Source organism: Botryllus schlosseri, chromosome 6 (assembly GCF_051294905.1).
Source record: "Botryllus schlosseri isolate E-star chromosome 6, Bs_hap1, whole genome shotgun sequence".
NCBI lineage: Eukaryota > Metazoa > Chordata > Ascidiacea > Stolidobranchia > Styelidae > Botryllus > Botryllus schlosseri.
The window spans coordinates 19,753,767-19,766,464 of NC_137241.1; the positions used below are offsets into that span (position 1 = coordinate 19,753,767).

The 12,698-nt window shown below is 39.2% G+C and overlaps 1 long non-coding RNA gene across 1 annotated transcript; it reads right to left on the minus strand.

The window, feature by feature from the left end:
* Window positions 1–1,323: 1,323 nt before the first annotated feature.
* On the minus strand, window positions 1,324–2,657 carry LOC145441152 (uncharacterized). Its single transcript, XR_013915753.1, has 3 exons — window positions 2,247–2,657; window positions 1,700–1,800; window positions 1,324–1,501 (listed from the first exon to the last, which is right to left on the minus strand). It is a non-coding gene; the product is annotated as an uncharacterized LOC145441152 (long non-coding RNA).
* Between the last annotated feature and the right edge of the window lie 10,041 nt (window positions 2,658–12,698).

A 12,698-nucleotide genomic window follows, 5' to 3' on the forward strand; every position in this document is an offset into this window, starting at 1 on the left:
AATTAGACAACTAGACTAGTACTAGAATTGTATAGTTGTCCAAGTCAGCAAACGAAATCAAAATCATTACTGGGATTTCTGAAATCTGCTCATAAAACAGAGAAGCTTGTTTGATTGAAACCCAAATTTTTGTCTCCAATCAGGACATACTGTAAAATTGACAGTATATCTGGAAAACTTTTGGATATGGGGGGTCACAAACATAATAACACGCGAGAAGATCCAGCACCATCTCAAATGGTTTCGGTTTATTGTGAGACGATCCCTTTATGCGGATGCCATTCGCCACGATCCATGACTGCAGGTCACCATTTTCATGGTGCGCTAGTACGAGATGTCGAGGACTCAGCTTACTGGCCGTTAATTGGACTGAATGGGCCTGGAATTGAAAGAAATATGTTAAGTAAAATTATATCGCCAATAATCCACGTGTGAATTGAAAGCACAAGATTTATATTATGTAGAAATGCCTTTCTGGGACTTCTGCATAATGAATATTGAATAAAAATAGAGCTGAATAGGTTCATATAGGTTTTTGTCAATATGGTTTAACAAGCTTAACTCATGGAAACAAGTGATAGCAAATTCTGTCGTCACGATATGCTGTCTAGTCGTTGACATGTATGTGTTTTTCCACATAATCATAAGTTTACTAACCTTTAATGATCCATTCGGATTTGATCAGTATACCATCATACAGGTTCCTTTTGAAACGGCACAAGTATTATGTTAACATTCACTGATTCTATGCACTATATCCATGGTAGCCATCCTTATGGACTCGAAGTCAGGAAAACCGAAAATTACATTAGCAGCAGAAATGATTTTCTATGGTGTGGGACGAAAACGAATTCACACCAGCTCATTAGATTTTTTAGAACTTGGATTTTGCCTTATCAAAAAGAATGATGTAATTGAAAAGCATTTACTAAACATTTATTTTTGGAGACCTTTTTTCAGTTCGAGTGTTTATTGCACCGTCATAACGTGAACAGCGTCAATCAAAACATAGGCCTACCATATTTTCAGCACCCAAAAACAGTTGTGCCACATTTTGGCGGCACACATCTGAGCTCAACAGACCCTGAATTAGAACACATGTTTGTGGCACAACTTGGAAATTAACAGACCCCCGAATTAGACTCAACAACCGCATGTTAAGCCATAAAATTTTCAAACAACTAGCTGTACTTTTGTGACGGTCTGTTAAGTTCGACCTTGTGCCAGATAGTGTCGTGCAAAACGCCCAAGGTGTTACGGAAAACGCCGAACAATGGTTGCCGAAAAATCAAGACAAGAGTCGAAATCAGTGCAAATCTGACAAATCAGGACGTTATGGTACATCTATGTTCATTGTTCACACAGTTCCAGGTTAAGCAAGCAGCAAATTCTACAACTCGCCTGATAAAGCGTTATCGCCCTCAAATCCTATTGTGATTCTCTTTTCAGTTACTGCATTTCGTAACTCCATCAGGAGCATAACCGCAGCGGCTTCTTTTCCCTACAAATAAATATAATAATAAAAATAAATAATGTAGAAGATTTGGTTGAAGTACATTCCACTTATTGCATTCTGGTTCCGGTTGATATGAATGCAAGAGTTCTGCCACAACAATATTCAATATATAAAATTGCAACAAAAATAAACAGGATTATGCCAACTAATAAATCCATTCTAGAATAGTTAAATAATACTAACCTCTTCATCTGTCTCTAGCTCTACTCCAAATATTTCGTCATGAGTAGTAAGTATTTCGCTTCGAGACTCCTCGGAACGACCATTTGAAACCCCGCTCTGATCTATTACAAAGGCAAAGTGTTACTATAAAAGCAGCTATGTAGTGAGCTAAGCATGCACACACACTTCTATGTGTTATATAGAGGGAACTTGATATGAATATAATAATATTTATCTCACTGGATAATATCAACAATAATTATTATAATAGGTTCATGAATGAAATGTGATGTTTTCAATCAATGAAAATGTCATGTAATTGGAAAAACAAGTGAGTCAACTGCAAAGCAAGATGTATATAACTTGGTCAAGAATTCTAGCTGTAAACCCACATTGCATCAAGTTAGAGGATTAACTGACATTCTGAAACTCAGTTTCGATGCTACTGCAAGTTGATCTAAAAGGCAATCTACTAATATTTCTCACACTGCTGCTTGCTGTAAGAACCCTCTCGACAACATACCGGTAATCATAACATATTGCATGTTGATATTCTTGAACGAATTACCTTCAATTAAAGCAATGTGTTCTCTCGTAACGCCGTACGCAATCAACATCTTCTCCATTCCTTACGCTATGACGAGATTAGCGACACGTTCATCCACATACACAAGGTCATTGTACTGCGACTTATCGCTCCGTTTACTGATGCTATATATTGACCTTTGACCCTGACTGAGTTCCCGCCGTTACCGAGAGATGTGAAGCGTGAATATGAGAGAGAGAGAGAGAGAGAGAGAGAGGGATAGCAATAGAGAAATATGGAGATGTTTATTCAGTAAACAGTCAAAAGCAGAATGCACTGATAATAGCCAGGTAACACTAAAGATTACTAAACAACGTACTTCAAAATTACATGGTGATGACAATGATTGATTGATTGATTGATTTCTTGATTGCTATACTGTTGATATGTTAATGGTCAATAATGGGGAAACGCAATAATAATGGAAGTCATAGTCAAGTCAGACAATCATGTGGTTGTAACAATGATATATATAATTGGGTTGAAATGATCAATTCCTTCTGTCAGTTTGGTAGGTAAATAAAATGAGAAGAGAAACGTTAACAAAACGTAGTAAATGCAAGAAAGCGACACACTAAAATAATGGAGCGACAGCGACTGATGAAACAGCAGTCCACTTCATGGCTCCTGAGCAATGTGCCCTCTTAGGTACGCACGTGTGCAATTGCTTTGAGCTGACACGGTCTCTGCTCACATAAAATATAAGTAGCTCACCAAAAATCCGAAGAGATGACCTTTTTTTAGTGGTTACGCACTGTTGTCCAAGGGACCGCGCAGTGAGTAGGTGAGCGCTTGCTGCAGACTCGTCAAAATTAGAGGGAACATTGCTTCTGAGCTATATGTAAACGGGGCTAAAAGCACGCATTACTCACCCTAGAGTCGTTAATACCGTTCAACATCTATTTATAGAAATGCTGCATCATTTGAGAATCTATATCTTGCATCTTAATTCCTCCCCTGCAAATAACCCAGCGGGAGTAAACGGACCCCAGGGTCATTGGTTTACCGATGACGTCATGCTCGGCACGCGAGTGTACCGTACCTTACCTTGGATGATCTGGTCATTTACCAGTGACATTACGATAAGTTCCAGCAGCGTTTCCAGCGTCTACCTCACAATCCCTCTCAATCTTACTGATCTCACAACTCGCGCGGCGACTTACCGGACTATTAAAATGTATACGTTAACTCTTTCATGGTGATCAAAGCCGGCGACAGATGATAAGATGTGAGCAGAAGCGCATATTTCGTAACTTTATCTGATGAAGTGTGGGCTTGCACATATTATGACACTACTGCGGCGAAAGATTTGGGTCGACTTTATGTGCTTGTCCCATATTGCATCTTTGAATGCAAAATTTTGTGTCTAAATCGATGCTTTCGATTTAGAGTGTACCTTTTTGATATCAGATATTTATACGTTCGTTTGTTTTCGATATTCATGGTGTTTCGACTACATTGGTCATTTTACACCGGGCCGATATTGTTTATTTTTGATTCCGTATTTACCGACTTGTAGCACGGCCCACTTCTAGGCTTTTTCTAGACACCACTTATGCGGATAACGGATTTATACGTGGTTCTGCAAGGCAAAACTGGCGAATGGCTGTTAAAGGATATTCTCCTGAGATCGTGATTGTTCGGTGTCCTTTAAAAGAATTGCTACTTTGCTGTGTGCTATATCTTCTATTCTACTGCCAATTGTCGCCTAGTTCCACTGTCGGAATTTAAAGAACATTGGCCAAAAGTCACCGTAGTTTTCACAGATAACTTAACCGAAACGTGTTGTTGGCTACTTTTAAACAGTTTCGAAATAGACATGAAAATCAGCGCCGTCGATTTTATTTAACGCACCCCAGAAGAACATCCCCTATAAACATTAAAATGTTTGTATCAGTATACAATTGCAAATTTGACAATTAACATTTGTTTGCACAGTAAGATATTTCATGTCAGACACCCATTCTGTTGTTGTGAGTCATGATGTCTTAGAAGTTATGGAGCAAAACTGCCTCATGATTGTCATATCTTAGAGTACGACAAATTGGGTGTTCAATCAATGATTTTGCAAATTTAGAGGTTTCGGGAACCATATGAAAGTAATTGACGAAACGCTGGGGTCCGGGGACCCTCTATTGAGAACCACTGTTCTAATTCTTCTTCTTTGCGAAGCATTTTGAATCGCTCAGCATTACTGAGAGGTTAGACTACATCTCCATATCTGTTCTCGAATCAGTAGCGACCTCACAGACAAACAGTTTCGTTATGACCTTAACTGCCTTCATATAGGCCGTGACCGCTCACTGTGCTCATGCTCATGCTCAGTGCTCAACTATGGTGACATGATACTAACAGTAATTTGTGCTATTCATTACGCAATGCAACAGCAATTTTTTTGTTCCCAGGTTCTAATCAATTTTTCTACATGAACTTTGATTTTGTGGTTTAGGGAATGAAATTCTTAAATCGCACTATTTTTGAGAAAATAAATAAAAAATAGGCCTAAACGGATTCAAGATGGATGTTAATCACTTTTAAATGTTAATATACTCGGCAGTATATGCCATTTTATAGATATTTCTCTTTTAGGGTTGATTTTATGATTTGAAATTGATAATTTTTTTAGTATCTTTCAATATAATCCGGAAATAATCGGGGACTTGGAAATGGTGTGGTGTTTGATGGGTTTGATGGGCTACCACAAAACACTATAAAACGCAAATATGGCCAAAACGAAACGAATTTGTTGTTGGAGAGAAAAACGTAAAGCAAACTCGGTTGCTTGGTCACATAAAAATTGGCCTTATAAAGCAATTTCTGAAAGCATTGGATAAAGGTGGTTACGCATTCCAGTTTCTCCAGAACTTGTTTCCTGAACTATCAGAAGCTAAAGTAAAAGCTGGTGTATTTATTAGCCCAGAAATTAAAAAGAGTCTTTAGTCAAATAATTCATCCAAATGCTTAATGATGTTGAAAAAACGCTTGCGATAGCTTTGCAGATGTGGTGGTGGTGATGTGGTTCTTGGGAAATAACAAGGAAGATGACTGTGCTGAGCTCGTTGCCAATTTATTAAAGTCGTATGGAAACATGGGGTGCAGAATGTCCATAAAACTACATATGCTTGATGTCACTTGTATGAGTTTAAAAACAATATAGGAGCTTATTCAGAAGAACAAGGGGAGCGATTGCATCAAGACATAAAATATTTTGAAATGAGATACCAAGGGCAATATAATGAAGCATGATGGGAGATTATGTCTGGGCCTTAATGCGGGAAAGTGATGTATAATTAAAAAGAAAATCGCGCAAAACATCCCATTTTTAATGATTTTATACTCGAACTGTTTTAGCCTGAAATATTTATTTAGTTTTGCATCTAACATTTAACGATAGTATTGATTCGGATACAGTTAAGACATTTATGTGCAGATTTCCATGTACCAAATGCTTGTGCTTTGTGATTTGATTTTAGCACCGAAAATTCTATTTCGTTGCCTATTATTATGCAAACTCTGAATTAAGCATATGCCAGACAGAAAAATTGCCAAAAGTTGGCTGTAATTTGCTTTGCGAAAAAGCAATCGATAGCTTACGACTACCGCGTCAGAATATATAGTAAATACATTTATACAATATAACTTCTTAGTCGATGCCTAGCGATTAAAAGTGGACTTCAGCGATCAGAGACAGTTTGGTAAATATCCATTTTCTATAGGGTAAATCAGTATAACCATGCACAATATCGCACATACTAGCAAATTCAAAAAATTACTCTCCTAACCACGAAATCAATGTTTGGAATGAACTCTATTGATTTGCTGGAAGTTTCTAGGTGAGAGAAATGAAAAAATATCAATTAAAACCTGGGAACAAAAATCGTGTTACACTGTGTTATGAAGTACCGGCAAGCCATATCACTATCTCATCATTTTTATGGCTTTATGGAAAGGATAAATGATCGATGATAGCGAAAGAATAATGATATATGTGGAATCAGCGCCGCAACAATATTCAAAAGAACAACAGATAAAAAATCAACTTAAACAAACATCTCATCAGATTCGGTTACGTAATGCAACTGTGCGCAAAACGTCAATCTAGTATCCGATACAACTTATCCATATCGCTCATATTGTCTGATTCGGGCCTTGTAATACGAGGGAGGTGGCCGTACTATTATGTATTCGGACGACTGATTTTCAAAACTACTTACGTACTGGAGTGGTCGTGAAAGACAGCAAATTCTACTTGACATAGTTTTAAGCTGTCTTGAAAAACGCTACATCTGCTCGTAGTTGAGTAGATTTATGCGTCGCCATTTCTACTTTCACTAACATGACCACCTCAGTCAAGATAGGTGCTTGATTGAAAGCGTACTTCAAGTCGATTCGACTCCTTCATATCATCATATTTTATCGCGTTCTTGTGGTGTTTGAATGATGAAATTTCTAATAAACTGAACTGAGCTGATCTATATGTACTTATTATTAGCAGACATGGGAATCGTGATATGTATAGTAGTAATCGATTACGATTAGAGCAAAAATCTAAAGCAATGGTAATCGTAATCGATTGTTACACAAATCAAATGTATTACTTAGTAAAAGAACGTTGAAAATGGGACTGATGATACGGAAATTTGCTTGAAATAGCCTATCTTGTGCTATAATATATGGCCGGCTGGCCTCAGTCACCCCAATATACGTGATAGCCCGTAGTGGCAGAGTTAGTCATTCCTGATTAAATCGCAAATGGTATTTCAATCCGGCAATGCCAATTTTGTCCTCGTGCAAGACGGTTCTCAGAGCAATAACACAACCAAGCATACTATGACTAATGAAGACTACTCTTCTAATCTAGCGTTACGCAGACAAGGGCACAAACAGAATGGGAAACGCGTTTTGCGTTCGATTTGTGACGTCTATAATGTCTAATGAGATCTAGAGCAGGCCTTGGCAAAGTGCGGCCCGCGGGACTAATGCGGCGCGCCGAGCGATTCTTTGCGGCCCGTGAAAGGCTGCTTGAAATTTAAAATATCAAACCTAATTTTTAGTGTTGCTGCGTGGACTAAAACCATACGATGTATAAACTGGACCGGAAATTCGTTTACTATCAAGCCTGTTAATTAACATACCGTGATTACGCAGCCTATACGTACCGGTACATCACATGCCTAATTCAGATTAAAACGTAAGTCAATGTAGCCAGTTATGCCGTTAGAATTGAAGTCGCAAGATGTTACCGAACCTTCTTTGGTACCATTGTCACATTACGCATTACACGGTCTGTGTTTCAAATTGTTACGTAATGTATTTCCAAATCCATAATTCATGAAACAAGTGAATCAATGCCCATGATTTTTATGAATATATATCACCACCCATAAAGGATGTCAAAAAAGAGAAAGTTGAAAGTTGAAATTTAATGATGGTTAATAACTGCAACCTTCGCTAATCAACAAGGCCATTTCGTCAAGCCGCACACTTCTCAGAAACCAGCTACCAAGACAACAAGCTATATATTATCCTTAGAACCGTAACTACCGCACCTCAAACTCACCAATTGCCTGGCGAGCTCGACGGACGCCGAAAATTATGTCATGAGTAAACATAAATCATAGGGTATTTTTTGAAAATTTATGCAACTTCAGTCAATGGTTTTTGGAATGGGCGTTTCGGCGTTAGACCAACACGGGATTCCGAGAAGGCACTGCAATTGCAGCTGCTGATCAAGTTAACTAAGTAAAGGGAATAAAGCTCGACAGCGAGAAAACCTTGGCCGAAAAGGACTGCGCTTATGTTGACCGAAAACCACAAAGTCCAATTGTCCAGTCCATAGGCAATATTTGCCAGTGAAGAAATACCAATCGGGGATCGGGGTCGTCTTTTTAGTTTGGTACGATTCGACGGTTTCAATATCTTTTCACATAGTAGACGGGAGGTCACGAAATAACAACATGTAACGAAGTAATTACACCAACGTACCAATGTTCCCTCTGAGCTGAGCACGTGCACAAATGCGTCGTGTTTTCACGATCTCTGCGCACAGAAAATCTAAGTTGCGCACAAAAAATCCGAAGTGATGATCTTTTTTTGGTCGTTACGCACTGTTTTCCAAGGGTCTGCGCAGTGACTTGACGAGTGTGCCGAGATCCGTCAAAAATTAAAGGGAACATTGCAACGTGCCCTCCCGAATATTTCCAAGACAGTACCTCATTCAGCTCTAGCGGTAAAACTGAGTAGGCACCTACGTGGGCTGAGAGAGGTTAAAAAATATGGCAATATATCTGCAATTACCAATGTTATTGACCGATTGAATCATGAATCAAGGAACAATTCCGCGCTTGGCACGATTATAGGACATACAAGACATCCCGTGCATCGTGCATCTCGATGGGGGCTGGTATTGATAAAAAAAAACGCGGATAGGGGGTTAAGGAAAGTTCAAAATGCATCACGATTAACATTCTTCAAAATATGACGACAAATAGATATTTTTTGGGGTGATTAACAGTCACTTTGGCATTCCTCAATATCAACACATCCACCGAGCACCAATTCGTGTAATACACTGCTTCCAATTTAGAAATAAAATCAATACGGTGGATATTCTAAAATTTCTGACTCGGCCCGCCAACATATTTCTGCTCCTCATTTGGCCCGCAGAGAAAAATAATTGCCCACCCCTGATCTAGAGTCATGTAATCCATGCAATACAGTTACATGTAATTGTTACAGTAATCGACTGTGGCTATATTTTCGGAATTGTAATAGCTATGATAGCGCAGTCGCAGCGCAACGAGTGTTTATGTGTATTCACACCCAAAACAGAACCTAACTCAGAATTATATAGCGGTCATAAATCCTACGTGCCTACGTGCCTACGTGGATCAAGCTCTCTACACCTTCCGCATAGCTCACAGCAGCTGTCCATGCGAACGAATTACGACTGTTTTCCCAACTACTTACTTACTTGAGTAGAATTAATGTCAGTAAATTCTACTTTTACTCCAAGTAGATTTGGATTGTTTTTAAATGAATACTTCTACACATACTTGAGTAGATTTTTGCAACGCTACTTCTAATTCTACTTGATTAGCGTTCTTGACTATATTGACCATCTCTGCCTACGCAGCATTTCAGTCAATAAACGTCGTCCATAATAAATTAAACTTCCATACCATTTAGCTATTACGAGTATACTCCGTGATCTTAATCCTGAGGGTTCTCTATAACTCACGAAGAGAATCCACCACTGTTATCGTCAAGATGTCACTATGTTATTATTCTATATGCATGAATCCGCACATTACCTCAAACTTAACAATTCGTCGACTTGAAATTAACTCTACATCGGAAATTTGGAAATAAATTGATTTACGACCCGTGTTCTAGGATTTTGAAATGACTAGATTCTACTCGAGTCAGAATTTGCCAACTTGGCCACAGCACCGAGGAAACTGAAGATAAAAGGAAAAAATTCAAAATTAACTTAAACGAAGTATACTATTATAATATCACAGTGGTTCTCAACCTTTTTGTTCTTGCGGACCCCTTTTAAACCGTGACGGACCGCCTCGGACCATCTCAAATTTTAATTCAAGTTTAGCTCAATTATCGTGCAACTGTCATCTGTCTTGTGCAAATATTTATGGTTGGTTAGTGATTACCAGCAGCATTCCTGAAAATAACATCATACTCTATGAATAAATTAGGTGGACTTTTATTGTTTCAAAATCAATTCTGCAGCTATATTTATTGAAATGCGTGGTCGTGTCTTGAAAATCCGCGCCTCCGATTTGATATGAACGAGTGCCAAAAATCCATTTCCACGAAGCTTGGTGGTAGCCAGGACCGACACATCACTTCGTCAGCCCCCCAAAACGTTGGGCTTGAGCTCCCATAGGGTGTTAAACCCAACTTCTGAGGGGATTCGCCCCAGATCCCCGTTTCGTCGGCTTATGTAGCCTAGCCGCACCAAGCGGAATCGGTCAATGATCGGGAATTGCATATATATCGCTATCAATTTTTTATCTCTATCTTTTATGTCAAAAGACATTGAAATTGCCCAAGCGTGATAAACTAAAAGACGCACACGATTTCAAATTGGTATTTCTTCAGTGACACATAATTTTCTCTGCAGGATGGCATTTGTCTTGTGGGGTTCAGATTGCAACAGTAGGAACATTCGGCACCAACTGTTTATGCAACTATGGGCAATCAAACATATATGTATGTATAGCTATTTAAGTTTTCGGTCAGCAAAGGGCAGTTCTTTTCGGCCAAGGTTTTCTCGCTGCCGAACGTTCTGGAAAACTTCTCGGTATTGCATGTTACATAGCCTAAACTTCATATGTTTAGTGCGTCGTGGCGCGGCGGTGGCCGACGCTGAAATTCTCATTTCTATAAATCATGCGCTTTTCACTTGAGAGAAGGGTATAGCTAATAATCTCGCGAGAATAAATCGCACTCAGCGTGGAAAATCTTCAAGAAGTTGCATGAATTTAAAAAATATAGTCTCCTATTTATGTTATTTCATGAAATAATTTTGGGCATATTTCGAGCTCACGGCGGCAGTTACGGTCCTGGTGGTGACGAATGTAATATCAACACGTAACGCATCCGACGACACCTTTGGGTATGAGTATGATCGATATATATGGCACCGAGATTGAGAAACAGATTTTAGAGAATTGGGACGTATTGGGAAAAAAACTTCAGGAATTTCGTTTTCAAACGACTGTTCACTAATGTGCTGACACTAGCAACTTCAAATCCAAAATGTGTTGCAAGTCACCCCGATAGACCTTAATACTCTAACTTGTTATTTATTCCACACACCTTACAACACATCTCTAAAGAGCAATATGTTTTTATCAGTCCTAGTTGAGAATCACTGTAATATCACTTGTGTTGTTTATAAATTCAGCTTATGTCTTTCACTTATGACTTTATAAAACAATGCTTTGGAAAAATTCAGCTTCCTTGCATTTCATGAAACTTTCGCCTTGACCTTAGGTTTCTGATGATTTATTGCGGCTATTCAGATTGCTGATTGATTTCGCTTAGGTACAAAAACGCGCAGCGCGACGAGTAGCTGCCTCCTGTGACTTCGGTCTTCGTACACAGTATTAGTGATATTGGATTAGTTGCAAACGTTCATGATCTATAGCTTTCCTCAATGTGCTACGTTGGGTATAAAAAGCTTCATTAATCTTCACTATGCGATTAGACACATGTACGAATGCATATACGTCATTGTAATAACGGAAACAATCATAGTCTAGAGTTCGTCTGAAACTATATGATTCTCGCCTGCCTCACACACTCTGGAGTTAACCGTTTCACAATTCCGCAGTTTGATTAACTATATCGCAAGAGCAACAAATAGCTTTTGGTTCAGCGAGATTATTGAACGCCATGAGACTTCCATACAGCAGGACTAATGCTGAACAACTAATCCACGCCATGTCGCTGATACGACGTACGTAAATTTAACTGTTTGCATTGAATGATAGCTCCGACCACGCATCTCTCTTTTTAACTTATTATATCTGAGTCGGATGTTAGTGAAAGTAACTGATAGCCACTGTCCCCTGAGTGAGTGATCAATCAGGTAAATCAGTCAGGTAAAGGTGGCATATATATCTATACTGCATGTGTTCTTAACCAGGGGGCACGAAGCACCAAATAAGAGGGTACGAGATACATTGCGGAAGCAGGCCCACAGGCTATCTTGAGTCTAAAATTGTTTTGCAAACCAACAAAAAGTGGAATATTTTCCAGGCACATTTATTCAACTAAAAAATTGTCTTCGGACCGTGCGCGATTTCGTGTCCATGGTCGTTTTGTTTGTAACATTGGAACGATCAGAAGCTGTGTTGAAAAGCGACAGGTATTACAAGCAATTTTATTGAAAGCTCAAGCGGTGCAGGTGATAAAAAGGCTAAGAAATACGGATCTAGTGTATGTTGTTCAAATAAAACGGTATATTACATTGATGGAACTTTGGGTCAATGTCTTCCTTTTGATGCCTTTATGTTGCGCGAGATTCTGCGTGAATAGTGATTCCAATGTAGCTTAATTACTTCACGAACGCGACCGCGGAAAATAGCAGCTATCATGAGACGGACTTTCAGCATTCCCGTGGCCACTTACTGGCCATGGATAATTTCGTGGCCGGCCACAGATATTCCGTGGCCGGCCATGAAAAGTGCTATTCTGTGGCCGGCCATGGTGATTTTCATGGCCGGCCACGAAATTTCAGTATGGCCGGCCATGAAATTTCCATGGCCGGCCATGTCAATCTCATTCTCATGGCCGGCCATGACTAAATTTCATGGCCGGCCATAGCCAAATTTCATGGCCGGCTGCAATATATCAAGTTAGTATTGATGATAAGTACTGTACGTGACCCAATCGGGGTCAAATGCA